Raw genomic sequence first — 20,330 nt, 5'->3', positions numbered from 1 at the left:
TTTATTTGTATCTTAATTACAGATGCATTGCCCTGGGACAAGACAAACATTTCTTTGCTGAATGTGACCAACCTTCACAGTCTGATGATTGCAAAATTTCATTTTTTAGCAATTTTCATGGTCTTCAAACACAAACATTTGCAATTATTGCCTTATCTAGATCAACACTTTTAATACATAAATTAAAATTACTTAGTTAAGCTCACAATCTTGCCTAGCAGCATTTCCTGTTCAGTGATTCGGATCAGCGTGGGCTGATCCTTATTGGAATGCCTGAAACCTTTAATTGTATTGCACGTGAACACAACAGGATTTTATGTTCATGGCAGTGACTTAATGTCCACTCCTCTTTAATGAATTAAATCTTTTAAGTGATCCTTAGAGAGTAAGTTAACAGCTTTAATACTTTGGCTTACAGGATTCTCTTTAGTGATCAGCTAAACCCCAATACTTCTGCAACAACTCTCACAGCAAATAAATGTCAGCAGTAGTTGGTCTGGTTTTGAAATGAGTGCTGTTCTTCTTCTGGCTACAGTTAAGGGCAGTTTTGCCTTGGAATAGTGAGCCTCGCTATCATTAAAAACCTGATTTTGATATCCCTTATCAGCAATACCTGGAGCAACTCCACTGATGTTAATAACATAACAACGGGGTTAAATCAGGCTAAGTGAAAATAAGGACTCGGGACCACAGGCAATAGAAGTTCTGTGCTTATTTATATTGGATACAAGCTTGGCCCAGCCGATCTAACTCTCATGTCTGTTCATGAAAAACAAGTATGTACAACACAGCAGAGGTACCAAGTAAACTTGAAAGAGCACCCACTGAAATACTTTTGGCTGCTTCTAATCTCATAATCTTCTATTTACTCAGTGAATGCAAACTGCTTCAAATAATATTTTACCCCCAATACAGAAACTCAAAAATTACTTTCCTCTCTTCCTTTTACTCTTGCAAGTCTGCAACATCTTTCAGAAGGCTACAAGCAATCTGGGAGCTATACCAGACATCTACATGAAAGAACACAAATTTACTGTCCTCACATTCCAATCTGAACGAACCCAGAGCGACTCCACTCTGGACATAAAGCAGAGGCCACTTCAGCAGTGACTAATGTGGCCACAGATTTCTCAAGTGGAGCCATGCTCTTTCTGGCTAGTTTTCTAGAAGAAGTAAGTAAACTCAAGTGTTTCTAGACCAAATTTCTTAGATACAACTTGTGTCTTAAAAAAAAACCAAACAAGCAATACTCAGGAATTTGAAAATTGTCATTAATTTTGAGGATCATCAATTTAGGACGTGAAAAGTTAAGGACAGTACTCAGAAACGCAGGGGGAACTTGTGCTGTTTTAATTCCTGGGGATTTTCTTTCAAGACATACTTAATGAAAATTATATTTTACTTTTCATACATGCTGGGAAAACTAAAGTCGTCTTTGTCCATCCTTTCTCTGCCACTCACAATTTTGGAAACCAAACACTCCCAATCTGGTCAATTGTTCCTTATATGGAAGCCCTGCTGCCGTTCTGGGGACCTTTGCCAGGACACCCCTTTTGGCAGTGCATTTATGAATGAGGCGAGTAGGACAGATCTCCTTACGGATTTTACTGGTAATTCCATTCACCCCAAGCCTTTGTTTCTTATCTTTTAATTACTGATATAACCATGCCAGGATCTTCCCTCCTCTATCGTAACTGCTTCACCTCCTAAAAAGCCTTTGGCAAGGGCTGCATCAAAAGCTTATCAAAATCCATATAGATAATATCAACCAAACCACATTATCTATGTATGTGTTGATCCCTTCAGAGAAACAAGGGGTTTCTGTACAAAACAAGGGGTTTACAACAGTCTTTAATGAAGCCATGTGGATTGTTCCTCAGCGGACTCAACTGTCCAAGCATCTACTCATTCTACCCCTTATTAAGACAGCCTCTGCTAATCTGCTGATGTTGCAGGCCTGTAGCTCCCTACATTCCCTTAGAATCCTTTCAGGGTGAACATCCATCTCCCACCTTGAGGTCTTCAGACAACTGAGAAAGATTTAAATGATAATACATTTTACTGTAAGCAAGGCAGCTACTTCACATTTGAGTTCCCTTGAGTTCTTAGGTGAACACCATCATGTTTTATTATCTACTGCATCATAACTTCTTCCACAGTAGCCTCAATATTGGGCATATTCTCTCAAGAATTTAACCCAAAATGCTCTATGTACATTTTACCTATTTCTTCCATAATGAATAACAATGCAGATACTGAATTTGGCTTCTCTGCAATGGGGTGTCCATCATCTGCAGGTGATCATTTTTAAACTGTGATCATAAAGTGATCATAAAGTGATCCTACAGACTCTCTGGTCAGCTTTTTGCTCTTGAGAGTTTGAAGAATTAATACTTGGTTTTGAGTCCTTTAGCTAACTGTTCCTTCTTTTTGCTGTACATTTTTGTATCTCCTTTGCTGGAGATTAGGAACCTTTCCCTTCTCATCCTTTGGATATGCTTTCAGCTTTTTAAAAAGTGTCTTCCCATCATTTCATAACACAATTTACTTTGCTGTTTAGTCTGCATTTGCTTCCTTTGAACATTTTCTAAGCCCTTATTAAATGATACATACTATTGATTCTGGTGGGGTATCGTTCAGCAACTCCATATCTCCTTTAAGTGTTTCTCTCAAAATCTCCTTTTCACATCCTTTTATCAATCTTCCTCATACACACATACTTAATCTTATAGAAGCTGAGCACAACTGTGGTGGATGTTTGGCCTTTTTATCTCTGTAGGGACACTGAATCTAAAGTACCTTGTAGTCACTGCTATGAGCTGCACTTAAACTGCAAAATTTTCATCCAGCTCTGGCACCTTACTTAATGTCAAATCAAGGGCTGTATTTTCTTTTGTGGTGCACCCTGATCAGCTGCTGTGGGAAACAATCACTGGCACTGTCTTCCCATTTCACCTCTGGGCAAATATTAGACAAGATGTGAAGCAACAGACATGATGCTAACTGGATTTTCCACATACAAGAGTATTTTCTACCCCTGTGATTTCTGTATATGCAGTTAAAGTCAAGCCTTGGTTGAAGAGACAATAGTAAGGATCCAATGTTATTCTCTTCCTATTTGGATATGAAATTTCAACCTAGGTTGCACAGAATTCCTGACAACTCCTGCTATCAAACCTGACCTTTAAACTGTTCTGTGGGGGTTCTTTGACTGATCTCAAGCACTACAAATTCATGTTCAGGCTTGCACTTTACTGTTAATTTAAGCCCTTCCAGATGGCAGGTGATATCTAAACACTGGAAGTACAGTTGTTCTGTTCTCTCATCTCCAAAATAAACCTCTGACAGGTCTTCCTGATGGCCTTTAAAGACACAAAGGAATTGGCTATGTACAAATATTCTTTAAATAGTAAAAAAAAAGTATGAAAAATCGTTGCAAAGTAGGGATTAATTTTTGTGTGTGATTCCTATTTGTAAGGATTTTATCTCAGTGCCTGTGAGAGATGAGATGGCAGCAGCTATCTGTCTGCTTGGTTTTCACATACACAAAGCACTGTCAGGAGATGCTATTCTCAGAATTATTTTTTCACATCCATGTAGTGCTATACCGAGCACATGGACTTTCATCTTGAGCAATGGCCCAGATATTTCTAGTGGAACAGAGATGAAGTCCTGGCTTCAAGCTTTAAATCAGCGAGAGACTTTTGTGCATGAAAAGAAGTTGTCTACGTACTTCTTGCCATTCAAGAGTGTGTTAAAGGTATCTGTGAAAACCTAGCTAGTAAGAGCAATGTGCTTCAGAGATGCTGTATGAATGTGCAGGGGTTTTTTACTTTTGAGAGCTCTATGCTGAGGAATAAGGAAAGGGAAATAAAACAATAATTCTCTTGGCACAGATTAAAAAAAATACATCTTTGCCAAAAGTTGTAGTTTAATTTTGGTCTCACTTTAAAAATAAAATTTATAGAACATTAAAATTCTACATTTTCTATCCCTGAGGTAGCAATAAAATATCAATTAATGTCAAGCTAAATAAAAATAAACAAACCAATTTGGTTTTAATACCTAGAAATTAATAGCTAGAAATGAAAATCTTCAACCCCTTAAGATCCTGGCTTCAATCACACGAATAGAGCTGCTCTTCTAGCTGTCCAGGTCAGCAGTGGAGGTAAAACTCCAAATACTGTAATACAAAATATACTGAAGTAGAATCTGCCTCAATTACATGAGTATGTCACACAGTCACAAACAAATGTAGGTAGAAAGGGACCTCCAGATGTGATCTAGTCCTATCCCTGCTCAGAGCAGGTCAGCCTGTTCAGGATCATGCCTCCTTAGTGGTTTGCAAAAACCAGGTGGGTTTGACAGAGCAAAGAGAATAAAGTGGCTGGGGCACAACTCATCATTTAGACTCACTTTTCAGAATAAAAGAGATGAAAACAATAGAAAAATGAACATAGTTTTAGATACCCATAATAAACCAAGTTTTGGTGTGGGCTTGGGTTTTTTTTTAATAACAAAACAACCAGGAACAGAGACAAGCAAAATATTTACTGTTGCCCAGAACTGGCACACTGTGCAAGGTGACCTGAACCAGGCATGCCAGACTGTCTCATCCTGATGAAGTTCTTCACTGACAGTCACTGATTGAGCATCTGCATCATTGTTCATCTGCCTGAAGGAAGCAAAGTCAAGTGCCTCTTGATATTTAACTGGACCCTCTCCCATTCCCTGCTTCTCTTACATGGCAGAGAACAGCAAAGCGGTGTTTCTCACTGTCTGAATTAACCAAATTAGCACAGTGAGACTCCAGATTACATATGCTGTACAGCTCTAGACAACACAATTACAGGAATACATTCACTTTAAGAATGATTTCATTTGCATATTTCCCTTTTGCCTTATTTTTCCTCAGATGAATTGCTGAAAATCTCATCTGACTGTGTTCAGGGAGTGCCTGTAGGACCCTTGGAGGAGGTTAGCTTTTGTTATTTAAACCTTATTTCCTCCTGTCCTCTTCTGTCTTTCTAAAAGAAAAAAAATAAAATATATATATCAGTTCCCTCCTCCTTCCATATCTTAAACTCCCTTTTCATTCTTCTAGCTTAAGTTTGAGCTATTAAAATAAAAAACCCTGCAGGATGGTAACAGGAAGAAGAACAAAAGCCAGTAAGTAGGCTTTTATTGTATTTAATGATCAAAAGTAAACCGTTTTTTAAAAGACTAAATTAAAAACAAGAGAGTTTTAATATTTAATTTTTTTTATCATAAGCTGGAAAACTTCTAACAAAAGCTTTTCACTGAAAAATTTTGAAAGATACTTTTGTAAGGGAAGAAGTTTTTAACGCCAGACTTTTTAGTAGGGCCTGTAGCAACAGGACAAGGGGTAATGGTCTTATACTAAAAGAGGGTAAATTCAGACTACTTATAAGATATAAGAAAGAAATTTTTTGCAGTGAGGGTGGAACTGGAACAAGCTGCTCAGATAGGTGGAAGATGCTCCATTTCTGGAAACATTCCAGGCCAGACTGAACAGAGCTCTGAGCAACGTGATCTAGTTGAAGATGTCCCTGATCACGGCAGTGGGGTTGGACTAGATGGCCTTTAAAGAACCCTTCCAACCAAAACCATTTGATATTTCTATTTTTTCCTATTCACAAGACATTGGTTTGACCCCTTGTCTGGCACTACCAGCCCTACTGGAAAAGTTGACTAATAATTTTCAGCTGATTCCCAACTTCTAAGTAGACTTCAGAACAAAATAGCTCACTTCCTGCACTATACCACAAATCAACAGAGATCTGCAAAAAGAATTACAGGTCAAATTCCCTGGATGCAAGTGAGGTGAATTATGACAACCATAACATGGGCCCCAATAACAGTCTGAAAGAAAAAAACCAAAACTCCCCAAACAGAAAACCCATCCACAGTGATGACAAATATCCAGGACAGATGAAACTGTACAGATCCATAGGACTTCCGGCAGAAACAACTTTGAAATAGGCGCCAGAAGAGCTGCTTAGCTAGCTGGGGTGCAAAAGTTGACAAAATTGAAGTTACAATGATACAGTTAGGAAAGAATTTTAGAGCCAAGGTTGAGAAGAACGCCTTACCAGAGCTGCACCTCTCAAGACAGCAGATAAGCACTACTGGTCATACCAGTCCTCACAAGGATCTTGAAGGGCACACTGTAATTCTGAGGACAATACCCAAGGCTAAGTTCACAGCTGCCCTGACTGCCCTCCTCCCCTCAGGTTATACTTATGTGTCATCTCCAGCACTGTAGTGGAATAAACCTCCCTGCAATTCTGAAGGAAGCAACAGGGCTTTCCATCTCCATATTTCTCCAATCAGCAAAATTTTTCCTTGGTTCTAGGTCTCAGACTTACTTACTTTCACATTCTCTGCAGAACTGAAGACCAGTGTGAGATCCTCAGCACAGCTCAGACATACTCCTCAGTGAATCAGATGAGTGCCCAGTAAGATAAAGTAGATGGGATTCAGAACGTAAATGAGTTTTAGGGTCTGCTCCTACATCTCCACAGGACATCCCTAGGGAATTTCCGCTGAGGCTGCAATAATGAACTAGCTGGTTTTGTATTCACACCCTTACCAGCTAATAATGAACCCTCAGAGCCTGCTTTGCAGCAGATGACTTCAAAACATGTGGAAACTTCGAGCCCAAACTGTGGCAGCACAGCTATTTATTTTAAATTAAAGCCAGGCTCAGAGTAAATTATTACATAAAATGGGCAAGGACTGTCTCCTTAAGCAAAAGTATATTTTACAGTGGTGTTGGGGTTTTTTTTAAATCAACACATAAAAACTGTTGTAAAGACCCTTAAGGTTTATCTTTACAGCTTTACCACCATGGTAGTGTTTACTCTTTCACAGAGAGATTGGTATTGAAATTCTATCCTATCGATTTATTAAATACGTTTTGAGGCTGTGGAATATGTGCTTATGCACTGCACTTGAAGTTACAGCTTCAAATTATGGTAGTAATTTTCATTTCAGAGCTCTCTTCTAGACATTGCTTTAGAATTCTTCTTATGAAATGAGAAAAATTACTTTATATAAATGCATATTTCAAATTCATCTTCTAGCTCTATATCATCACACTAGGGCTTTTAAATATCAAATTTCCATCCTACTTTTGAATTTTTCACTCATTCCCCAAGAGAATTTAAGCAGCTGTCTGAGAACCAATTACTTTTAAAAAATTAATTGATTTTAGATGTGCTAATTTTTGGTAATCATCTTGTGTGGTGTTGGGGGGTATCTGTTGCTTGTTTGTTATTTTTTAACCTTGCTAAGACTCAAAATTAATCTNCTCCTCCCTACATGCACTGGAAAAAAAAATGGTGTTGAGATTGGGGAGGCCATGAACATCTGACCATTATTAATGTACTATATTAAGCATAAAACTTGATCATAAAGAAAAGACATCCACCCTATCTAGTTAGCCTTAGTAATTGGATACCCTAAGTCTGAGAAATTGAATTAGGCTAGTACATGTTGTTCTACTCCAGATCCTTCATCCCACCACCTCAAGGCCTTCATTAGTAATGCCTTCAACTATCACCACCTCAGGAGCTGAGATTCTCTAGAAGTCTCTCTTAAAAAGTTGCTGGAAGTCATATTTCTCCTGGAGAGAGACAAAGAAATACATGATTATTCCTAGTCTGTTCTAATAGAAGGGCAAGAATACTACCAAACTTCAGTTTCAAAATAAATGAGATATTTCTTTATACAACACTCAGTCATCTTAAAGAACTCCTTCCCTTGCATGTTACTTCCTTGAATATAGAGTTTAAAAGCATTCAACAAACAGGAGGGAAAAAATATTTTGAAGGCCATTAGATACAATTATTTAAGTTAGTAGGTCCCTAAGTCAGAAACTGCTGGTGGCAGGAAACACTGTTGCTGCTTGCTTGACTATCCCTGTTTTTCCCTAAGCATCTGCTGTTGGCTGCTATAAGAACAGGACACTGGAATAGTCTGGTCTAATTAAAGCCACACAGACATATCCAAGCAGTGAAATTATCACGGTACCTGAGATACGAGAGAATATAGAATATGAAGAGGCATTTTGCTGGCAGAATACAAAGAAACCCCAAATTAGTTCAAGTTCCTCATGTTCTTTTTCTTACCGTTTCTTGCTGTGGGGTTCTCCACACACATCTTTAGCTCTGATGCTCCAAAGCCAATTCATTGCAGAGCTGAGGCGTGTGCCAGGGAATCTTACCACACAGTTTGTGCAGAAACCAAAGTTCTGCAACTACCAAGTAGTGGTTTGTAACAAGATCCCTTGAAAAGGCAAAAGTATGTTCTAATAGTTTATAAAGCACTGAAACAGCATCAGGAATGACTCGAGTAGCTGCACATCATGGAATTGATTCTTAACACCAACACAAGATTGCACTTTCTGAATAGCAAATTTCACACTGAAGTGGTTATAATTCACAGCAGAAGTGGACTTCCTAATGACAGAGAACTGGGAATGAAGTAGTGGTATCTCTGAGATTTCTTCACTTTTATATTTTTCCTTTCCAAACTGTGGAAGATGGGGAAACGAATCAGAGGGTGGGGGGAGGGAGAACAGAATAGAGTCAGCGTGACCAGCCAAACCCCGCCAACAAAGCCAAATAACACCCAGGATCAGTTACTGGCTAAAAAGCCCTACGCTGTCTGTAGGGCTTCTGTAATCGAGATATATGTAGTTACAGCCACAACAGCTAGGCATAAATGCTGAAATAAACTCAAAGATGGTATAGGTAGTGCTACAGAAATAGCATGCCTGACACAGTGAAACATGTATGAATGGCTTTAGATGAACAGGCTGCAAAGAAAAAACTGAAAGAGTGCTTTTGCTATTTGAAACTGTTTGGATGCAACACCATAATACAAGGCTATCCAGAGGAAAATTATATGAAAAACATTAAGGTGTTAGCCTCCAAAGGAGGGCAATGAAGATGGTGAAGGGCCTTGAGGGTAAGGCGTATGAGAGGCTGAGGTCACTTGGTCTGTTCAGCCTGGAGAAGGGGAGACTGACGGGAGACCTCCTTGCAGTCTACAACTTCCTCATGAGGGGAAGAGGAGGGGCAGGCAGCGATCTCTTCTCTGTGGTCATTGGTCCTGAGGGAATGGCCTGAAGTTTTGCCAGGGAAGGTTTAAGTTGGACATTAGAAAAAGGTCTTCACCCAGAGAGTGTCTAGCTATTGGAACAGGCTGCCCAGGGAAGTGGTCACGGCACCAAGCCTGACAGAGTTCAAGAAGTGTCTGGACAATACTCTCGGTCACATGGTGTGACTCTTTGGGATGGTCCTGTGCAGAGCCAGGAGCTGGACTCGATGATCCTTGTGGGTCCTTTCCAACTCAGCATATTCTGTGATTCTGTGATATTATACTCTATAGAAAGCAAGATAAAAACGCAGCTACATCATCCAGAGGTGTTTTTTTTCTTATATGTACATACACAGAGAACTCCTAAATGTATCAAGGTGTTTCTCAAACCTCTGCTTGTGAGGGAGCTCTCCGGCCAGGAAGGGTCTTCAAGAAAAGAGGCTGGCTATGACCTATCACTGGAAAGCCTAGCAAGGCAAAAACATCCTTTGGAACAACAGCATGAACCCTATTCCACACCCTCTACTACTAACATGTTTACATGTATCCAGCTAACAGTGCTTAGAGGATTTATGCATGCTTCCCTCAGATAAACAGTCAAGACAAAAACGATGTCTCACAAGCTTGTGAAGTCAGAAACTAACATGCAGCGCTTCTTGAAAAATGCTAAATATACTTAAAAACTGAATGCCATTCTGCAGTGCTGAAGCATAACACAGCAAAGGCGTGTCAGTCCACTATATCCCATCCCCATGTCAGATATGTCTGAAACCCCACGCTAACACCTAACAACACTTCAGAACTGAGTCTTGCTAAGCACAACAGCAGACTTTCCTTTGTACTTCATGAATACGAAATCTGCCTGCAAAAAATACCCCCCAAAATATTTTGCCTTATTATACAGAAACATGACCTTTACTTGTAGAAAGGAGACTTGACAACACTCTATAAATGAGTGGAACCCCTTCAGGGCTCACAGACGCACAGATCCTTTCAAAATCCAAATGCACAAATAGAAGGGTGTCCTTTGAGGGTCTGTGAACCGCTATGGCAGTTAAGCTTTATCTTCAAAGCATGAACATTGGCTTTCAGGTACAATGTGTGTCAAAAGGCCCTGAAGATAACTGCTGCAGCAGTTTAAGATCTTTTAGTCTCTGATGGTCCAATTTGACTGTCCAGCCTTGCTGAATTGCTTATAGTTAGGTGAGCAAGAGTTTACCATTTCCACATAAAGCAGGAACCAACAAGCTTAAACCACTGATCTTCAACTGTGAAGAAACCAGACCTAAGTTTCCAAACTCCTGAACCTGGCTCTTTAACTCCAGAACACAAATTACCTGATTACTGAACACCATCCATCTCCTGACAAGCACCATTTTTGGAAGGACAATGAACTACTCTGTGAAACGCAACTCATCGGTTATTCTGGGCTTCAGGAAGTACTATTTTTGGAGGTCCATCAGACTACTTGCCTTGTATTTGAGACCTCTTCCCCACAGATATCTCAATGTAAAACCTTTTCTATGTACCTTCCAATCACACCAACATTATAGGTGTTGCAGGTAGAAGGCAATTTCCATCAACTGGCCAAAAAACTCCAAGAGCACTGGCAATCACCAGAACCCATAGCACTCTAAGCAACCCTGTTTCAGAAAACAGATCTCATAAATGGGCTCTAGTTCTTCATCCTGCTCCGAAAGAGCTGCCCACTTCAGACAAGAAGCAACACAAAAGACATGAGAAAATTCTAAATATTAGTGCAAAGCAATTAAGAATGCAAGATTTAAAAGACATTATTAGAGAATTAAAAAAGTTTGAAAACTAAAAAGATCAATGCAACTACATAAAGTTATCTGCAATTACTTTCTCAGCTTTCATACTAATTATGATCATGAAAAATTAGTTCAAGAGAAAAGTACTGTCATGGGGCAGTGGAAAACTTTCCAATCCAGAAATGCCTGGCAAATGCATTAATCATTCTGGATTAACCATATGCGTTGCCATTCTCAGTATCAGACTTATGAGCTCCTGGAATATGTCAAGCACTGCCATTGAGCGTGGCTATGCAATACACTCAGGGGAAAACCAGTAAATGGATAAGCTTTCAGGGTCAAAAATTCTTCTTCAAATACTGGAAATTTCTGTTTACTCTAGACCACTTAACCAAGCTATAATTTGTCGGTTCAGTGCTGCATGATTCACCAACATTGAGGTGGCCCACAAGAAATATAATTTTCAAAGAATTCTTTAAAAATGTGGGTGGAAAAATCCCTGTTTCTTGCACAACAAGTCTTTGACTCTGCTGTGGACTAGTGTAAAAATCCACAAGCAGCTGTCATACAGACCACACTGGATTCACACTGAAGAGGTGCAAGCACAGAGATCTGGGGAAGTAGAGCTGTACTGACCCTCTTGGGTGTTATTCTCCTTTTCCATATTCTAAACTTTTAGTCACAACCTTTTAAGTCCTACTAAAGCAAGATGCTGTCACACAAAAAAGTAATTCATAATTTGCACATCTTATTCCAAAGCCAAAGCAAACAAACAGATATAACATCACAACTGAGGTACATCAAGAACAGTAAGACAATGTTCTTTTCATATTTAGTATTTTAAGACTAGAATTAGATATTGATTCTGCTTCAAAAAGAAATTCTTCTGCTTCCAGAAGTTGCTCATACAGGGATTTATACATCAGCTTCTAAGTAGAAAGCATGGAACAAAAGAAATTAAAACCTGGGGTCACAACTGATGGGGAAAGAAAAAGAAATCCACCAAACCAAACCAACCAAACACAACACCCACCCCCCAAAAAAACCAAATTAAAATAACAGTATCAATGAAAAGTCTCCCTAGCTGAAAAACATGGAAATAGTAGGGTGAAATGAAAACTTGAAGGCAAGCTGTAAATCAGTCGCAGAACTAAAACACTAGTTTGTATTTTGAGATTTAAAGATGACTTTGGTAATAAAAACTAAATTGTGCTTTTGTTAATATCAAAAGTAGAATTGCACTTTCATAACAAATTATATTTAAAAAAGTGTATGAAAATAATTAAATATATAACAGCTGCAGTATATTGAAAGCTGTAATTGCTAATACTGCATTTTACCCGAGAACCCATGGTGTCTCCAAATAACAGTAGATTCAAAACCTCTACAGCAGTTATTTATAGGACTAGTGATTCCTGGACTGGCCATTTGGGAGTTATGATGGGTCACAGAGCAGATCCAGTAAGCAGACCCATTGTTATAAAGGGTAAGGCTTTAGTAGTGTGCATACAGACCTTGCAGCTGGCCTCAGTGGCAAAGAACTGTCTTGGGTATGTTTAATTTTGTTAGTACAGATACTGCATACATCTGATATATGTCATTTGGGGTTTCCTGAGTTTTTACATCAGCAGGTAGAACACAACACTGAAAGTAGTCCCATTCACAGATAGTGTTGACTGATGTGTTCCCATGAGACAGGGATGAACTTGAGCTATAAAGCCTGCATTAGGAGACCATAACCAGATTATAAATGCAAACATTTAATTATGTCATTGAGACTAGTTCAGATGGCAAAGCAGCCCATCAGCTGTGATTTTAAATGAGCATCAGGATATCCTTGTCAATTAGTAGTGCAAGGAAGTCTGCTAGTGATCACAAAACAGTTGAGAGCTGGCAGACTACCTGGATATTGAGACAGGTAATAGATCACATTTGATTTTGATTGTAGAGGTCAAGTTACAACCTTCCTTGGATATCACATATACAGAAACCTCCAACTAGTTTCAAAAACATGTTGCCATTTCTTCAAGAGCTTATGTGTTATTATCTACAATACCTACCCTTTAAAAATTGTTACAAACACCACTTTCAACACCATCGTACCACCAAAACTTGACATCTGATGAAGCACAGCGAAGACAAACAGGTATTTCTAATGGAAAATCCTCAATTCAAATTTAAATCAGATGTTTTCCTAAAGTGTTTCTAGATGTATCAGAAGGCTTGGTAAACTGTGGGCAATTAAAGTAGTTACATGCTTACATCCAGTGAATGAATTTATTTGTGGCTAAAAGCATTTGGACTGAAAAAATTGTTTTTCTGTTCTTCCCTGGGTACCTGAACATGTTTCCAGATAATAGGAAATCCTGCAAATCTTAAATTTGATTGTAAATGCTCACCACACGTTTAAGTCATCAAAGGGCAAGAGAGAGGCATACATATTCATTCTATCTTTGCTCTCCTGAGATATATTCATAAAGTTTAAAAGAATGATCCTCTCCTTGACTTCAGGGTGCCACAAGGTACCTATATCTGTGTTACTGTGCTGCAAATTCAGAGAGCTACTGACACAGAATGAGGAGGTAAAGTACATTGTACTGCAGCTGTATGGTATTTTATACCTGTAAACTGCATTAGGCAGACTTCACTCCTTTCCCCGCTGTACAGGATCAGGGTTTTTTTAAGTCATTTTGAGAGGATTATTTTTGCTTAAAGATGCAGAAAAGTAAACTAACTAGAAACAAATATATTTTATACAAGACTTCAGAAACAGGAATACCACCTACTTCTACAATGTCTTCCAAAAAGCCAGGTTCAAGGCCTGCTTCACCACTTGCCCATCTTGTTCATCCTCAAAAGCCTTCCAGGGAGCATCACCAGGATGATCAGGTTGTTATGACTACGAAAAGATCCGAAGTACCATCTGTGCTTTACGTTATACTGGAGCATATGTTTATCTTCTGTGGGGCAGCAGATCACTGTGAAGCTCAGATGCCTCCTCTCTCATCCATTTTTCAGTGACCTGGTGCCAACAGATAGGACTGCACATGTTTCATTTTCAACAGGTTTGCACAAGAGTTTCAATTTTATGAACAAACTGAAGCTGCACTGCTTACCAGGATAAATGGACACACAGAACCAGGATCTGGGCTGCTCCAAGCCAGCACAAATACAGTACAAACACAGGCTATCACTTTTGCTATCACTCTTCATTTTAGTATAGGGCAGAGATTTTGCTTCTTACCTCCTTATTCTTGTACTCCTGATGATAAAAACACCTCCGTTATGTTAAAATTGGTTTCTGACATATGTCATATTCAAAATAAGGTTATATTAATAGCAAAAAATGCTTCACACTTTTCTCAAAAGTGTTACAAAGAAACCAGCTTCAGGCTTGAAGCTATGCATGCATTTCCAAAGCGTTTCTATTCATGATCTACATCCAATATTCATAAAAGGAGAGCTCTAAAAAAGATGGGTTGTGGAAATACATCTAGAAGGTATTATTCAAAGCAGTTATTGCTTCACAGAAATGTTTTTAGTTGTAAAATACAGAAGCACAAAATAATGAGTTAATACAACATCATTTGTCCAACACCACAATACACAAACTGAAATATGAATTAGTGGCTGCTAGGAAGCACCATAAATTAACTGATGCTCACCTAACAAATTGGTTATGTGACAAGACATATTCAGTCCCTTCACTGTTTAACATATGATAAGGATATGCCTTTGAACATTCTTAAAAAGTAATCATATGCTGAGAGGTCAGAGTGATTTTAGCGTAGATGTAGGTGCTGATGCTTTGCAGATGGCAGTAGCAATGCCTCTTCCTGCAGGACACTCAGAAGAGAATTTCAGAGACCAGCAGGAGCAAATTAGGACTCAGAATAAAGAGGCCAGATTCTGCCAAAAATCATGGTCTAAGCACATGCCTGTGCTCGCTTATGGGGAAAAAAAAGGCAGTTTCAGACAAATTTCATATTAAGTTCTACTTTGATGAGTACCCACATTATATTTAAGTTGTTCAAGTCCTATACTGTTGGGAATGTATATTTTGTATCTACTAAAACCCTACTGCTGACTAAAACATCAGTTAAGTGCAGAATGATGTCCCCGCCATTGCACATTTTAAATTCGCTTCCTATTACATGCAAATGTACGGAATCTCTATTAAAATTACGCTGGTCTCAGTCAAAATTTCTGGATAAAAGTTGCCCTGATGCTCCTACAAGCCTTTTACTCCCAGAAAAAAATTAATGAGTTTAGCAAAGCTTGAGGTTACCTGAATAACTTAGAGATATTAAAAAAAAAATTAGTTTTTTTCTAAAAGCCAAAAGCTACTAAACTATGTTTATGTTGGAACAGCATTGCTAAGACGCAGAAAGAAGCAGACATTCTGGGTTTATTTTTGCCCTCACTGAAAATCCATGCCTTGGAGTATTGCTTGCACAGACCTAGTCATCCACATTTGTATTATTCACAAATCTCTCTACCACTGAATTTTCCCACTAAATCTCAGAATTTGTGCTTATCCTGAACCTGCTACCTGGTGTAAGTCTTTTTATATGGATCAAGGAGATAAGATTCCACTTCCTGACTGGAAGCATCTGTATCTGAGGAACCTGTAGGATCAAACCCCAAACATTTACACAATGCTGCTCATCTCAGCTTTTTTTTCAAGAAATACATGGACTTTTGTCTTGCAAATGTGTCTGGTATTTGGAAGAGAGAGCAAGTTTGCCATAGTTATGGGGTTTTACTCCTTTTATCATACCTTACGGACAATTCTCACTATGCTCTTTGTTACTGCTACACTTTGCTTTTCCCTAACTTCCCAAACCTAGGAACAAGGGAGTTGGGTCATGGGATTTCTGAACCAAAACAGCAAATGGATCAGAATATGTTCCTTCACACCAAGACACAGTGAACCCAAATTTAATATCTAACTATTTGGGGAGGAGAATAGTTTAGAAAGGTTTGCTCTCCATGACTTGGAGGTAGATCCTGGCTCCAAACGCCCTTAATTATATCTATTTTATCAGTCATACTTTAATTTTACTGCTCAGTTACTGCATGATATATAGGAAGGACAGGTCAAACTCCTACACTAGCACTACTGAATGTAGGATCTAAACTCACTATTAATATTAGGGTCTGTCATACTGCGTTGGGATTTTTCTTTCTATTCAACCACTACTCTTCTGCTCTTCCTTTTTTTTACATTAAAGGAAGAAGGTGATTCAGTGAAAAAATTCCATGTGACCTCAGCAGTACAAACCTGAGAGGAAATTTATACATTCAAAAGTTTTAACACTTGAAGTAACTGTTTTACCTTTCATTTATTTATAAAGCAAATGCCAACTGGAGACATCATAAGCTTTCTGAAGCTCATTCTGCAAGTTCATTTCATTTTTGCAGTTAATTTTCTTCTAGCTGGTACTCAATAATACAGATGGGTTATTGTTTTTTTAGTTTTGCTTCTCTGAATGCAGAGCAGGAGTGCATCCCCATTTGTTTACAACCCAGCTGCGCTCCTATAAATCCACTCTTCAGACAGGCTTTAGCCAGAAGACACTTGGAGTCTTAAGCAGTGGGATACTAAATCAAAAACCTATGTCTTAGTTCAGCAAAGCACTTTCTTAAAGAATATGAAGCCAATAAGGCTATAACTTCACTGCAAAGGGCTGTAATTACTCGTTTGTTTCCCATAAAATTCAATCTGCTTTGGATTCAGTCCTAGACATTTGCTGGAAGGTGTCATTAAATAAAATAAGAGGAAAGCCAGGCCAATAATCTCTTGATTTCTAAGAAATCACTGTTTGTAGGATCTGTCCAGTCAGATACTTGAGGAACAGCCACAGGGGGCCCACACATCACACCCAGATCTCTGGCCCACTAGCTTTAAGCATAAGTATTTACTCTATTTTGATTCTCCCTTTGAATTATTAATTATGCAGTCAAGGTAATAACCTCAAGTTTACAGGTACTGGCATCTGTAATTTATACATGATGTGACTTGAAGTTTTGAATTGTTACACAATAAAACTAGAAATTTTAAGTGATTAACTAAGAAAAAATGAAGTGAACTTTGGTAAACAGAATTAAAATAACGTCCTGTACCAGCTGTTTATCAGCATTTGTTTCCTTTGCACACAGCTTTTGGGAAATATTTCACAAAATGCTTTTCATTTGATACAACAACTCATATTTGATGGCCTGTATGGGATATAGCAGTTGATACATCATGTGTGTTCCTAACAGGCTGTAGTTGAGATCACTGTTGGTATAGACAAGAGTTTATATAATAAGACAACTGAGTAAACAGGTATGCTGGCTGAATGGAATTCTTTTCGAGAGACTCACGTTCACCTACAAATGTCCCATATTACCTTGGGCAGGTTGAATTCAGCTCCCCAGTACTGAAGTACTGGGAAGCACTCCAAAAATAAATGTGAAATATGCCAACATGATGCCCATGACTGGACGATCCTTTCTCGAATGTGTATCAGTGACTCAGACACTGCCCTCCATAACTGATAAGAAATGCAGTGGTGTTAGATGAAAAGCAGCAGTGCGTTAGGGCTCCAATAGCTTGAACTTGAATGTCTGAATAAATCTCAGTAATGAAAAGCAGAAACAACAATACATGCCTTCAAAATCCTAAGAATTGGTAGTAAGAAATAATAAGCCACAAATATCTCTCCCAGTCATGTCGCTTTCTTTTCTTTTTATTTAAAGTCTTTATGTTCAAACACAATAGTTCCTATGTTCCGCCACAATCTGGAAACCCCACCAAGGGATGTGTCTAACCACAGTCTCATTGGACTGAAAAAGTAATCTGTGACTCCATTTTAGGCTCAAGTTGGAGAAGATTCTACACATAAGCGATGCATTCTAGAAAGTAATTTAATTTGCAAAGCAATAAATAAGTACCTTTACAACTCCTAGTCTACTTTTCGGTTCACCTCTCATTTGTCAGGTGGATTAACAAGCATGTATAGAGATGTCCTCCCTAAAGAACGAGCTTTGAGATCTACTCTCTCATGTGCCGGGATCTCAAGGCATTCCCTCTGTTTCTACCTAGATCTTTAATTGGGAGAAAAAGGGAGAATAAGGATTTTTGGCTGTTGCCCCATGATTTCTGAAAATACAGAAGCTGACTCAGAGCTTCAGTCTTACATGACATGTTAGTCTGCAGGTGGACAGTAAATGCAATGCATCCAAAACATGATCAGCCTTTGCGTATGTACAGATAATATACAGAGCAGACGCTGGATGCCCAGAAGTCCCAGCTACATGGCCCATCTCATCAGAATGGAAATGAGAAATATCTGCAATGCACAAAATGTATCCAGATGGTCCCACCACTATGGGGGCACCACAGATCTAGAAAGTCTTACATACTTGCAGATTCTCAGCTCAGGTGTCTCACCTCTCCTAGCAGCATTCTTCTGCCTGCATAGGACAATGCAATGCTGTCCCAAAGCTAAAGTTGAAGCCTGTTTTCAAGAAACATAAAGCACCTTCCACAGTATGAACTTAGTACAAATCTGAAAGGGAAGAGGCTCACAGGACTTCAAGCCAATTTGGTTTGGGGCCCAAATCAGGGTTTATTGCAATCAGCTCAGAGCTTGAGAAAAATTTTGCAACACTAGGAAAATTAAAAACAGTGATGAACTGACCAAGTGCCTGTTTTATCAACAAGTCTGAAATTTATGCCTCGTACTAGCACACTCGATACAGTACTACAGTTCAGAGATTACATTATGATGATTACATTATGAAAGAAAGACATTGAGAAAGACTTGAGAACAGTGTCAGCTGTTCATCACTTTCTAGATGATCGGTAACCCTGTTCAGCACTGCTCTTTCCTGCTCCAACACTATGAAACATTTAAGGTCCTGTGAGATGTTATATTTATTTTCTGACAAAACAAAACAAAAAAAAAGTTAAAAGCATCCACTTTATTGAATTTACTAATTCTCAGGAAATACTAATTGAAAACTTCTTGCTCTGTGTTACAAATTGCAGTACAAATATTATGATTCTGTAAGTCAAACAAGATTAATATCCCTCTTTCCCTGCAGGAAATCCTAATATATGCTACAAGGGTTTCCAGCTTTGCAGGAAGTGAAACTGCTGGACTCTCATACACTTTTATATTTGGCTTCAGTGGGAAACTCATTTTGCAACCGCATCAAATACCAGTTACATTCCTACAAGGAAAACATTCCAGCTGCCAGTCAATAGGACGTTCGACCTTGCAGAGAAACCTGAAAGGCACTTGTACAAAACAACAAGATCTGGTTACAGTTGCACTTTTACTGCCAATTCCATTAAAGCTTATCTTTAAAATGCAATGAGCTTTTTAAAAGTGACCCACACCAAACCCAATTTACAGCAGCAACTAGGGTCTTGCTGCTGCTTTCCAGTGCCTTTGCATCACTTCTTCTCTATTTATATGAGAAATATAAATAGAAATTTATTATTATCTTATAATTTCAAATACAGTTAAAATGTTAAATCCAAACCAATTACTTGCCTCTAGGGAGAGTGGCCCAGCTTCAGCAAACATGAGTCACGTATTCATTCTGGTTTCATACACCCCATTGCCCTTGATCAGTGGACATTTGGAAGGTCACAATTCAAAAGCCCTTTTGTAAATTTTGTTAAGCTGCAAGACCTCTACAGGACAGCTTCAAGCTCTCCAAGGTATCTCGCTTAGTACCCTCATTTTTCCTACAGCAGGTCTTGTGAAGAAGTCCAGCTCTTCTTGCCTGCATGCCAGAGGACAGCTTCTGGTATTGGAAAGGCATCAGTGAGTTGGTTACTCCAAAGCTCACAAGGAAGATGAAACATAGAAAATGCTAAAATAAAGAGTACTAAAAGCACTAAACTAAAAGTACTAAAAAGCACTTTTGATTTTCGGGACACACAACTATGGGAACAGCTGGACCCTTCATGGGATTCTGCAGTCGTAAAAATTGATGTTATTGGTAGATTCCATTTTTGCTTTGAGACTTTGGCTTAAACAATCCGTAAGCACAATTTTTCACATATGCTTTCATTTTAATTACCATTTATTAACAGAGCAAGATGCTGACATTTCACACTATACTACCTTTAATCTTACCCTTTTGTGATGAAAATGAACTTACATCTTGAATGGTGCAGCTGCTTACTCGTAAATTCCAAAAAGGCTTGATGTAAAGATGACTGAAATCAGCTGAAAGCCTCCCAATGACTTAAGCCTATGCTGTCTCTTAGAAACCAAAGAGCAACGTTCAGGCAGACCTCTGTGCTGTTGCAAGCACTTTTTTTCTCCCTAGACATACGAAAGTAAAAGCTGCTGGCATCAGCACATGGAGTGAAAGGCATGTCCCACATCTCCTTCTAATAAATACTGCTGCACATCGAAACCTGGG

General features: G+C 38.7%; 1 protein-coding gene across 3 annotated transcripts in view; it reads right to left on the bottom strand.

The window, feature by feature from the left end:
* The window catches only part of ME3 (malic enzyme 3), a 119,237-nt gene that overhangs the window by 89,446 nt on the left and 9,461 nt on the right, over nt 1-20,330 (bottom strand). The window lies entirely within an intron of this gene.

Source organism: Lepidothrix coronata, unplaced genomic scaffold (genome assembly GCF_001604755.1).
Source record: "Lepidothrix coronata isolate B3197 unplaced genomic scaffold, Lepidothrix_coronata-1.0 Scaffold76, whole genome shotgun sequence".
NCBI classification, from domain to species: Eukaryota; Metazoa; Chordata; class Aves; order Passeriformes; family Pipridae; genus Lepidothrix; species Lepidothrix coronata.
The sequence above is the reverse complement of the archived record's forward strand: the minus strand, read 5'-3'. Positions and strand labels throughout refer to the sequence as shown.